The sequence below is a fragment of the Aethalodelphis obliquidens genome, unplaced genomic scaffold, assembly GCF_003676395.1.
Source record: "Aethalodelphis obliquidens isolate GAN/ISIS:26980383/991018 unplaced genomic scaffold, ASM367639v1 scaffold133, whole genome shotgun sequence".
In the NCBI taxonomy this organism is placed as follows: Eukaryota; Metazoa; Chordata; class Mammalia; order Artiodactyla; family Delphinidae; genus Aethalodelphis; species Aethalodelphis obliquidens.
The window spans coordinates 74369-86549 of NW_020838077.1; the positions used below are offsets into that span (position 1 = coordinate 74369).

Genomic DNA, 12181 nt, shown 5'->3' on the forward strand with positions numbered 1-12181 from the left:
AAAAGGGCTGTGATATGACTGAATATGGCAACATCTGTATCACAACTTATATTTTACTTTAAATTTGCAATTAGTTATGTGATAACTTGCCATGAGTTTTGAAGAATGTTGATGTGATTTTCATTTTGAAAGGAAAACAGTTCAAATAATAGGCTGCTTAGATATGGAATCTGGCTTCTCTACCCAAAACTCGGCTTAATACTCAGAGCAGACTCCCTTCCTTCCATTAAACCATGAGGTTTCTTAGAGTTGATTTTATTTCGATGGAAAACAATCTCTCCTCATCCCCTGAGCCGCTGCACTCTTCTCTTCACCACTCTGCTCCCTCCGCCTCTTCTGTTTGGACCGCTTCACAGATTCCTCTGTCATCGGTTTCTCCTCCTCCCCTTCTTTGTCTTCCCCCTTGTCCTCGTCCGTCTTCTTCTAAAAATTAAATTAAGACCTCCTAAGCAGGCTAGACAAAAATCAGTTTCAGGACTTGGGAAAACATTGTGACTGAGAAACTAAGGTCGAAATATAAGGAGAAAAACAAAAACAAAAACACAACAACGTGTTGCGTTGGTTAACTTTAGAAAGAAATGGCCCCTGCGCGGGCCAAAAATCAAACCAGATTATGAGCCTAAAGCCTTAGCAATAACGTGGCGAGGGAATACCAAGGCAGCTTTCCACGTCATTTTTCGCGCGGTCCACCTGGGACACAAATCAGCGGAAGCAATTTTCTGCTTGGAACCCACTTGGCACAGAGACCTTCATCCCGGAGCAGACCCTTGGAAGTCCGAACTTCCCGGACTAGAAAACGGTTAGGTCCTGACTCTCCCTCGATACGGGCTAGGTTTGGTGCCAGTGCATGGGGATTGCAGACGCTCCCCAGAGGCTGCGCCCCGGAGTGTTATTTGAAGTTTGCTGGTAACGCTAATGCCCACGCGGTGAGTGCGCTATCTCATTCCGGTGTTCTGATTCCAGGGGATGTCCGAGGTTGGCCTCTCTTCCTAATTCTCGTTTCACCTCAGCGTTTCCACTCAGCTCACCAAGGACACGTGTTTGTACCTGCCACGCGATCCCTGTCACTCCACCTTCGCTCCGCAGATGTAGTTGTGGCCGAGTGGTTAAGGCGATGGACTAGAAATCCATTGGGGTCTCCCCGCGCAGGTTCGAATCCTGCCGACTACGGCAAGCTTTTTTCCTCCCTGAATTTATACTTAACCTCTTAAACGGATCAGTTTGACAATCTGAAGTTACCCAGAAAGGAACTCGCTAACCGTTTCTCACCACAATAACGCAAGCTTCTAGACTAAACTTGTCCCGTTCCGGCCCGGACATCACTCAAAACGCACGGAGCTCCTGTCCTGCGATGATTACAACAACAACAACCCAAGCCTTTCTTTGAGCGAAATGCTCAAACCCCCACCTCAGATTTTCTTGTCCACGGAATTACGCCCTATTTGAGAGAACACACACAAAATATATCTCGCTTAGTAAGGTACACTTCATGAAATCCTGACTCACTGCTCCGTTTCCAGGGAGTCGAATCTGAGATATTCCATTTACGATTCTAGTAAGAATCGTCACACCAGCAAGCAAACCAACATTATCTCGCTAGATGACCCAGCCCAGGAGCCTGTGTTACAGGTGAAACAAGAGGTACTCTTCACTAGGTGCTTTTTTTTTTTAGTATAGTGGTGTGTGCGCTGGTTTGTTACCTGCAATACAGGGGCTCGGTTCCCAGACAGGATATTTAAGTGATTTTTCTGAATTTTGTGGCTCTGACAACCTATTCTAGTTCTTCCACTCAAATGTTAAGTTTCTTCTTTTAACTTATTCTTTTCAAGACAACTAAATGTAATGAAAAAGAAGCGAGCAGAATAAATCATGTGATGAGTAACACAAAAGGAAACTCGTAACTTGACAGGGGAGAAACTTGTCAGATACCCCCTTAATCAGTTGATCATAGTTAGTATTTCAAGTATTAGGACATTCAACATCATGTGCCTCTCTATATGATGAAATGCACAGGACACAACCTAACTAGTGTGGTATTCGTGTTGAAAAGGCATTATCTGAATTTAACTCTCAGAAAACAACAGACGAATTCAAAGTGAGGGGGCATTCTACAAAATATCTGACCTGATTTTTCAAAATGTCAATGAAATGCAAAACAAAGCAAGATTGAGGAACTCGATCCAGATTAAAGGACTAAAGAGACATGTTAGCTGAATGTAGTGTATTTTTCTTAAAATAAAGGATTCACACTATTGGCAAAACATTAACAAGGTGTGTAGATTAAATGAGTTTCAACCCTGATTTTATAATTATTCCATGGTTAGGAAGGAGAAGGTCCAAGTTTTAAGAAAATACATAATGAAGTATTTAAGGTAAAGGGACACCTTGTCTAAAATTCACTCAATAGTTAAGAAAAAAGTTATACATATGTAAATCTGTCTATATCTATCAAGAAAAATAAAGTACATATGATAAATTGTTAACATTTGGGGAATCTAGGTAAAGGGTTTATGAAAAATCTCTGTACAACCCTTGCAATTTTTTCATAAATTTGAAATTATATCAAAATAAGTTAGAAAAGGAAAAGAAACAGATAGAACAATAATAAAAATACACTCATGGAAATTAAACCCCAAATACAGTTTGAACATTAGGTGTAACATAGGTGATAAGGAAACTATTAAATATAATATTAGACCTGATGGAAGAATAGTATGCAAAATTCTATAGCAAGCAAGGCAATAAACATTATTTTTAATGATGACTGATATTTAAGATATAGGTACAAGATGGAAGTATTACACAGTAGTATTATGCATGGTTGGAGTGTGTGAATATAATAAAATAATTTTGGGGTCTAATGGTTTTGTATCAGGTGAAAATGAAAAGTGCATTTACATCAGCTTTTCTGTGACATCACCATCAAAGTTCATAATTAAGAAACACCTGTCTAGACTATAAAAATAAACCTGAAAATTTAATCAACATTTTAATTAACTATTAATTATTACCATTATGTTATTTAAATGTTAGTATTTATTACAAACTATTAGGTATAAAATAAGCTACAAAGCTATATCATACAACATGGGGAGTATAGCCAATATTTTGTTATAAGTGGGGCATAACATTTAAAAATTGTGAATCACTCTATTGTATGCCTGTAACCTATATAATATTGTACAGCATCTATACTGCAATTTTAAAAATTAAATTTAATTTTAAAAACAAAACAAAATGTTAGTGGTTAAAATATTAAAACGTGATACTGTGTAACAGAATTATTCACTAAATTATTTCTTCAGTCACTCTACTTCACATTTGAAGTAATATGTAGATGCCCAATTTCAGCTAAGCTTAACTATTATTTGTCTGTGTTTCTTCTTTTCATTATAGACCATATACAAAATGTATGTGTGTATAACAAGTGGAAATTAAAATTCAAATATTCCATTTGCAGCAAAAATGTAAAAGTCTAGGAATAAATCTAACAGAAGATGTGCAAGAAATCTATATTAAAAACTACAAAAAAAAACTACAAAATATTGCTGTGGGAATTAAAGGGAGGAAAGTACTATGTTTATTTTTCTGGAAGACACAATCTTGTCAAAATGACAACTATTTCCAAATTGATCAACAGATTCCATGAAATTCCAATCAGCCTCCAAATATGTATTTTATGGAAGTTAACTCAGTTTCAAAAACACATTTGGAAATGTAGAGCAAATTAAAAAACAAGAAAATATTGAAGATAGCAAAATTGGAGGAATTACACAAATGTATATCAAGACATATGTAATTACTTATAAATCTACAGTAACTAAAACGGTAAGCTATTGGTTATTATATATAAGTAAGTACAAAAACGTTATCTTCATCTCTGTATCAACTTGGCTAGGTTGAACTACATTCCCCAGAATTCCTTTTCCTGTGTGTTTCTGGTTGGATAGTCCTCAAGAGATATTCTTGTAGGAAATTTGGAGGGAGAAAGTCAAGTCGAAGCCATTCTGTAGCTCACATTAACTCATCTGCTGACTTGTCATGTGGCAACATTTGGGCCTGCAGCTGCCTCACCTTCCCCTGGATCCTCCTTCACCCTCCTCCTTTCCTGGACCAAATGTGTGTGTTTACCTCCAAATGAAGGGCTCTGGCTGCTGCTCGACACCTGCACCACCAAGGTCAGGGGCAACCAGAGCTGACACAGGTATCAATCCATTGCATGGGGCTCATCTTCCCTTCTTGACAACCTTCTCTGTGGATTTCGAGCTTCAGCATTATAGAGACTATTTTACCAATCCCTACAAACCTCATACATATATGAAATGTATATATCCATCCCAGTGGTTCTGCTTGTCTTATTGAACCCTGACTGAAATTTTTACTTTCATATTTTTGCTATTACAAACAATGCTGCAGTGGACATTGTAATCATGTAAATCACCAGCTGTTTCTGCCCTGTTTCCGAGTAGGTCAAAGTGACGATTTCACACAAGCTATCTAATCTCCCACTCTCTCTTCAGTGTGCTTATGAGTATCCAGGACTATTGGAAGACGAGCTGTTCAAAAGCAAGTGTTCAGTGGGGGTTGGAAGTTAGGATCTGACTCCACCTCGGAGTAAGCAAAGTTTGGTTCTAGTTGCAGACCCTCCAGAGCCCAAGCTCAGACCACAGCCTGGTCTCCAGGGCCGGCAGGCATTCGCTCAGAGTTTACTTAATTGACTTGTTTGCTTGAAACACCTATGATCATGCGGTGAGGACTCTCACACAAGCGCTCTCGATCGCGTAGGAGGCATGAGAGGTTGGACTTAAATTAAAAAAAAAAAAAATCAAACCCTTATTTTACCTGAAGGCTTGTATTCAACTCTCAAAACCTGCTTTCTTGTATGCTGAGTAATGGTCACCTGGTTTCCGTTCTTTCTTGTCTATAATTTAAAAAAAAAACCAAAAAACGGTGGGGACGTTGTGTAGTCGTGGCCGAGTGGTTAAGGCGATGGACTAGAAATCCATTGGGGTCTCCCCGCGCAGGTTCGAATCCTGCCGACTACGGCAGTCACTTTTTCCAAGTGAAGGTAGTTGGGAATTGCTCCGCCGAGAGAAAATTGAAACGAAACCACAGCTTTGCGAGATCTTGACTAAACTTATTGTGTTCTTTGCCCAGGCCCAAACTCCACGGCTATGGGGAACGGAAGTTATTATTATTTCATTACTTTTTATTAAAATTAAAGGTGTCTTAATAAGTAGAGCCCTAATCATTTTCCCGCCAGCGGAGCCTCCGCACAGTTCTCCGGAGCACCTTGAGTTTCCCTGCCCTCCAAACCCCCTGGAAGCCTATATTTTCAAGACAACTCTTTGTAGTTTTCCTTCCGCAATGGAAAGGAGCCCTGTTTCCTAGCCCAGTCTTCGGTCAGTTAGCAGGGAAATTCCGGGGAATCAATGGTTCAACTGCTTTGCTCTCCTGGATTCGCTGTTTGCAAATCTAGTACGACAAATCGTCAATGAAACCGACGCCATCACTGTCAAAACAGCAGGCTGTCCTGCCTGGCCTGCAGTTTCAGCTCCGGGGCGGAGGTGGGTGGAGCGAGAGGGCTGAGAGAAGGGCTGGAGCGACACTTGGTTGGTCGCGGACGAGTCCGAGGGAGTTCAGGCTCAAATTTGCCAAAGGTAATCTATAGTAGAACACAAAATCTGTCGGCTAAAAGAACACGAACACTAGTATTTACATTTATTAGGTATCTTCAAGAGACGAAGATTAACTTCCTCCTCGTTAGTATAGTGGTAAGTATCCCCGCCTGTCACGCGGGAGACCGGGGTTCGATTCCCCGACGGGGAGATGGTGTTGTTTTGTATCTCGTCACGTATTTTAGAATTCCCAACAATCGTGTTGTCACTGCTTAGAATCGAATATTACACACCTTCTTTCTTTAACATGAAAGCTGCAGAACTGACTCTGGTTAGCGATCTTGAGCAGGTGACCTCAGATTCTGCGGAAGTTGCTGCGGCTTCTTCTGAATTCTGGAGTGTGTTCGGCGATGGCCACTACCGGGCTCTGGGACTGGGAACTGAACTACACGAGGACCCTTCTGCCAGTTCTTCTCAACTACAGCACCCTCCCCCGTTTCCGTCACTTCTAGTCCCGGCTGCTCTAATCAGAAAACATTTCAGCCCAAGTATCAAAGCTACTTTAAGGCCCAGAGGGAAATCTAGGTTTAAGTGACACAGGACTGAGAATGCTCATCGAGACTTAATGAGATTATATGGTTGTCTGGCACCTGCCTTCTATTTAAATGCAGAAAGAACTACTGAGGCCAAATGCCAAGATCAAAAATCCCATGTTCAAGACCTCCGTCCTCCTAGACATCAAACTCTGGAATGATGATACCCACCTGGCACAACTGGGGGCCATGTGTGCTCCATCCAGCTGAACTGGCTGACCTAGGCAACTCGAAATTGGTGCCCCTGGATGCATATAAAAGGTGTGGAGGAAGATGACAAAAAGTGATGACAGACTTGCGGGAAGAGGAGATTCCCAAGTTCCAGGGGCATGTGAGGAGTGTCAACATTGCTGCTTTCAACAAGATCCGAAGCTCCAAGTAATGTGTTTGTGACTGTACATCAGACTTTACGAATTAAAGCTTTCTGAAGGGGGGCGGGGAACTCAGGAATGGATAAACAAACTGATGGAACAGAAGAATGCATCCTAAACAGACCGACTTATATAGTCACTTGATTTAAAACAAAGGCCACCCTGCAGTGCACTAGGGAGAGACCGTTCTTTTCAATAAATTGAAATTCAATAAATTGGTGGCTCAATTGGATATTATGAAAATAAATGAATCACGACGTACACAAAACTCTGATGAAATGTATATTTAAACATGAAATAGTGCTTCTGAAAGATAACTTAGGATAATATCTTCATGACTTTGGACTATGCAAGAATTTGTAAAACAGAGCACAAAGAGCAGTCACCACAAAAGATATATTTATATATTAGACTTCAGCATTGGAAACTACTGTCCACCAGTAAGCAAGTACAAGGCAAATCTTAGAGAAGGTATTTGTATTACATATGCCTAACAGAAGACTGTGTCTAGAATATAGATTCAGATATAGATGCATTGTTATGACTTTGTTAAATTAACAGTTGTTAAGTAGAGCACAGGATGCCAGATGGTGAGTCAGTCAAGTTTCAACAACAGACAACAGAGAAATTGAAATAGAGAAGTTTATTATTCACAGGTCCTGGAGGAAGTAGTACACTGCATACTTCAAGGGGCCACATGGGGGAGGTCAAGCAGAGTATAGACAAAACAGAGCAATAGGACCTGGGGCACATGTTTTTATTAGGGTCCATGGGTGGAGTTCTTTGGGGTTCCCAGACTAAGGTGGGATTGATCAATTCAAACCAAAAGAGAGAGTAAGTTCTTTTGGTAAATTCCAAAGGGGTCTAATCTAAGGGGTACACAAGGGAATGGTCCTGCGCAGGGATGACAGTTGATCACAGGGGCTGTTGGGGAGGTAATATCAGTAACTTACATTTGTTTGAGACTCTGTAGGCCGCTATCTAGGGCATACACTTGCATGACGAGGCTAGTATCAGCTCAAGGTCCCTGCACACCACTTGGCCAAACAAATTGGATGCTAAGGCAGTAATACCATGGAATAGCTTAGCTAAACTCTTGACATGTATAAACACAGATAGACGTGAATAAGAAAAACAAATATGGAAAGGATAGACAATCCATTAGAAAAATGGGCAAAAGAGTTCTACAGGTCCTTCACAAAAGATATATCAAAATAACCAATAAACATACAAAAGGGTGATCTTCATTCATCCTCAGAAAAAGTGAAAAGTAAAACAATTAGATTCCACTATTCTATTTCTTAGAGTTTACCAGAGAAACAAAACCAATAGGATGTGTGAAGGAGATTTATTCTGAGGAATTCGCTCATGTGATTCTGGAGGCTGGCAAGTCCAAAATCTGCAGAGTGAGCAGCAAGCCAGTGACCCAGGAAGAATTGATGCTGCAGTTCAAGTCTGAAGGCTGACTGTTGGCAGATTTCCCTCTTACAAGGGAGACCAGTCTTTAATTTTATTTTTGCAATTGGATGAGGCCCACCCATATTATGGAGGACGATCTGCTTTACTCAGAATCCACTAATTTAAATGTTACTCTCATCCAAAAACACCCTCAGAGAAACATCACAGAAGCATGGATTAATGGTTGACCACATATCTGGGCACTGTGGCCCAGCAGGTTGACACATAAAATTAACCATCACAAATATTTACCTACTAGAAGGGTTAAAATAAAATAATAGAAGACAGATAATACCAAGCATTATCAACGATGTGGAGCAACTGGACTCTCTCATACATGGGAATATAAATTGGTTCAATCACTTGCAAAATTGTTTTGGCATTACATACTAAAGCTTGAGCATACACAATGACTGCAATCGTGACTCTGCAATTTCGTCCATAAGTGTCTCCACCCAGCAAAAATCCTTGTTTGTATTCACTGAAAAACATATATAAGAATATTCATGGCAACACTATTTATAATAGCCAAAATTGGAAACAATCCAAGTGACTTTGTGGAGGAGGTGGATTTTTGAAATGACTTGACATCTGGGGCTGATTTTGAAGAGTGGAGATGGTGCAAAGATGCCTGTCAGAACAAGGGGCTTCTGTGACCGAGGAAGCTCAGAATAAGAGTGTCCGGAAGGGGTGAGGACATTCCTGTATTTGGTACCCTGCTGGCTTCTCTTCTGTTCCATCCCGTCCATCTCCTAGCCTTCCTCCTTCTCGTTCTCTCCCTCACTACCCCCTCCTGTTTCTCCTTCCTTTTGTTTTTCCACATATTCTCTGCTCCTACCTGGACCTTTTCTTTCCACTTTCTTCTGCATGGGAATCAAAGTACTGAGTTTCTGAATTCATATTTTGTTTCCTGAATGAACTGTAAAGCCCAGATAAATGTTCACAACCATGTTTAAGTAAGTCGACAAAAAACCAAACAACACAATCAAAAAATGGGCAGAAGATCTAAACAGACGTTTCTCCAAAGAAGACATACAGATGGCCAAAAAGCATATGAGAAGATGCTCGACATCACTAATTATCAGAGAAATGCAAATCAAAACTACAGTGAGGTATCACCTCACTCCAGTCAGAATGGCCTTCATCAAAATGTCTACAAACAATAAATGCTGGAGAGGGTATGGAGTAAAAGGAACCCTCCTACACTGTTGGTGGGAATGTAAATTGGTACAGCCACTATGGAGAACAGTATGGAGGTTCCTTAAAAAACTAAAAGTAGAACTACCATATGATCCAACAATCCCACTACTGGGCATATATCAGAGGAAACCATAATCCGAAAGGAAACATGCACCCCAATGTTCATTGCAGCACTGTTTGCCATAGCCAAGACATGGAAGTAACCTAAGTGTCCATCAACAGAGGAATGGATAAAGAAGATGTGGTACATATATACAATGGAATATTACTCAGCCATAACAAAGAATGAAATAATACCATTTGCAACAACATAGATGGACCTAGAGATCATCATACTAAGTGAAGGAAGTCAGACAGAGAAAGACAAATATCAAATGATATCACTTATATGTGGAATCTAAAAAAAGGTACAAGTGAACTTATTTAATCTATAGAAACAGAGTCATGGATGTAGAAAAAAACTTATGGTTACCGGGGGAAAGGAGGGGAGCGATACATTGGGAGACTGGGATTGACATATACACACTACTATATATAAAATAGATACCAATAAGGACCTACTATTTAGCACAAGGAACTCTACTCAATACTCTGTTAACCACTATGGGAAAAGAATCTTAAAAAGGGTGGATATAGGTATATGTATGTATAACTGATTCACTTTGCTGTACAGCAGAAAGTAACACAACACTGTAAATCAACTATACTCAAATAAATTTTTTTTAAGTCGATGGTTCAAATACCATTTTATTGTGCAGTGTTGGGCGAGTCAATTCTCAGTTTCTTCATGTTTAAAATGGTGCTAATATTATCTACCTGATAGGGTTCTATTGGTGATTAAGTGAGATAATCCATGTAATGCCAATTCAATGCCTGGGGCATAGTAAGGCTTCAAAAATTGTAGCTGTTAGAATATATACTGTTTTTATAAATCTTGAGTTCCCTAGAACAGATAGTAGCAGTGAAAGCACCTCCACCCTAGGAGAGGAAGGAATCTGACTTGGAGGCTGAGTGAATCCAAGTTGGCATGACCTGTAAATAAGGAAAAAGGAACGGCCTTCCTCGATTCAGAATTTGATATCATGCTGACACCGTAGTAGACTTACTCCTCCATCTCAAACTGTCAGTGTTTCAGGAGGACAGGTTATTTGATCCAAGGGAAATAGGTGACGAATGACACAGGGTGAAGGAGACTACAGAGCAGTTTCGGTTGATAGTGGCGGGAAACTATACAAAGGAGCCTTCGTCAGGTGCGGATAAAACCGTAGTCGGCAGGATTTGAACCTGCGCGGGGAAACCCCAATGGATTTCAAGTCCATCGCCTTAACCACTCGGCCACGACTACCTGCTGAAGGCTGCTTCTAGTTAACAGTGTTGAAGGTATAGAGAGCAGCGTGCTATTTAATCGCTGTGAATCAAAACATAGTGAGAGCTATTTTGGTACATAACTATTAGGTCTGGTAACAAAGAATTTCCTATGTCCATTCAGGGCTTCTCACGCTTGGATGAAATAAGTCATCCACGGCAAACTGAAATTCAGCGGAGGAAGATGGAACTCAAAGAATCATTCTGAGACAAAGGGATTCGAATTCTCTATGCCCTAGAACTGAGTGTCGCCCTAGTAGCCTCAGACCTGCAAGTGCCAATGGAACTGCAAACGGGCTGGAAGAAATCTGGGGAAATCCGAAATCGTGGGGCCAGTCGCGTTTACTTTTCAGCGTTAAACACTAAAACAGAGATATCTTCAATGGCTTTCAACTGCTTTTACCTTTCCCTGCCTTAAAAGAACTACTTGAAACCGGACTTGAGCCGGGTGCGGGGTGAGAGGGGTGGGGAGGGTCCAGGAACTGAAGGAAAAGATGCTGGGAAGATCTCCAACCCCTCAGGAAAAGTTCACTCCTTTTCGCCTTCCCCAGAGAGGAAAGCCCATAGCCCAGGAGCCTTACGAGGGAGAAGCAGCCTGAGGACATTCTCTATCTCTCTTAACACACAAGGTCGTGAATGCCAGACTAAATCTAGCTGTAGTAATAGGATTGTTTCTGGGTTTAGAGACTTGATTCAGTGAAACACTGTAGAAGTGGATTCTTTTTTCCTTTTTAAATGGGGAATTTAGGGCTATAGCTCTGAGTTCTGAGAATTGAAGTACTTTGCCAAAAACACCGTCAAGTAGATTCAGACAGACTTTCAGTTACAAACGGGAGAATGCCTTTCATGGCTGAGGCCCTCAAACTCTTTCATACGTAGAGCTCTCCCATATCTGTTGTCATTTACGACAGGCAAAAGAGAGCCATGAAACAGAGTCTCCTGCAGACCCTCTGGAACCAAACTTGCAGACACCTTGAGTTTGGATTTCTGGCCTCTGGAACTGTGAAAGAATAAATTACTGCTGTTTTAAGCCACCCACTTTGTGGTAATTTGTTAAGACAGCCCTAGGAAGCTAACACTGTTCTCCTCTCCTTATGCTTGGAACAAGATCCTTCTTGCCACGTTAGCACTTCTTAATTCCACCAGCAAGGCTCATGCAAATAGCTACTTCCTTTCATATGGTAAACTCATTTTGAACAAAACTTTCCTAGGGAGGTAATCCAAACTAAAAGAAATCATTTATGTGCAGAGATATTTATGATACTTTTAGTTATTACAATAAAATAATTAAACATTTTCAATAATGGGGAGGGGGATGATTATATAACTTGGAGTATATATATATATACCTGGAAGAATATTACCAAGCCATTGAAAATAATATTCTGTAAGAAGTTTTGAATAGCTCAGGGGAGAAGCACAAGATATAATGTTAAATGAAAAGAGTAGGATAAACAATATATGTGCTATATGACCTCAATTATGTAAAATTTGGGCGGTGGGAGAAAATAAACCAAAGTGTTGCTAGTGTAGTTTCTGGGTTGTGTGATTGAGGGTTATTATTTTTTTCTCTTTG

At 40.4% G+C, this 12181-nt stretch overlaps 4 non-coding genes across 4 annotated transcripts; 3 read left to right on the forward strand and 1 right to left on the reverse strand.

Annotated features, from left to right (window-relative positions):
• The first annotated feature begins 1088 nt into the window (after positions 1–1088).
• Positions 1089–1170, forward strand: TRNAS-AGA (transfer RNA serine (anticodon AGA)). The gene has a single exon. It is a non-coding gene; the product is annotated as a tRNA-Ser (tRNA).
• Positions 1171–4963: 3793 nt separating this feature from the next.
• Positions 4964–5045, forward strand: TRNAS-AGA (transfer RNA serine (anticodon AGA)). Its single transcript has one exon. It is a non-coding gene; the product is annotated as a tRNA-Ser (tRNA).
• A 712-nt stretch (positions 5046–5757) lies between these two features.
• Positions 5758–5829, forward strand: TRNAD-GUC (transfer RNA aspartic acid (anticodon GUC)). The gene has a single exon. It is a non-coding gene; the product is annotated as a tRNA-Asp (tRNA).
• Positions 5830–10503: 4674 nt separating this feature from the next.
• TRNAS-UGA (transfer RNA serine (anticodon UGA)) lies at positions 10504–10585 on the reverse strand. The gene has a single exon. It is a non-coding gene; the product is annotated as a tRNA-Ser (tRNA).
• Between the last annotated feature and the right edge of the window lie 1596 nt (positions 10586–12181).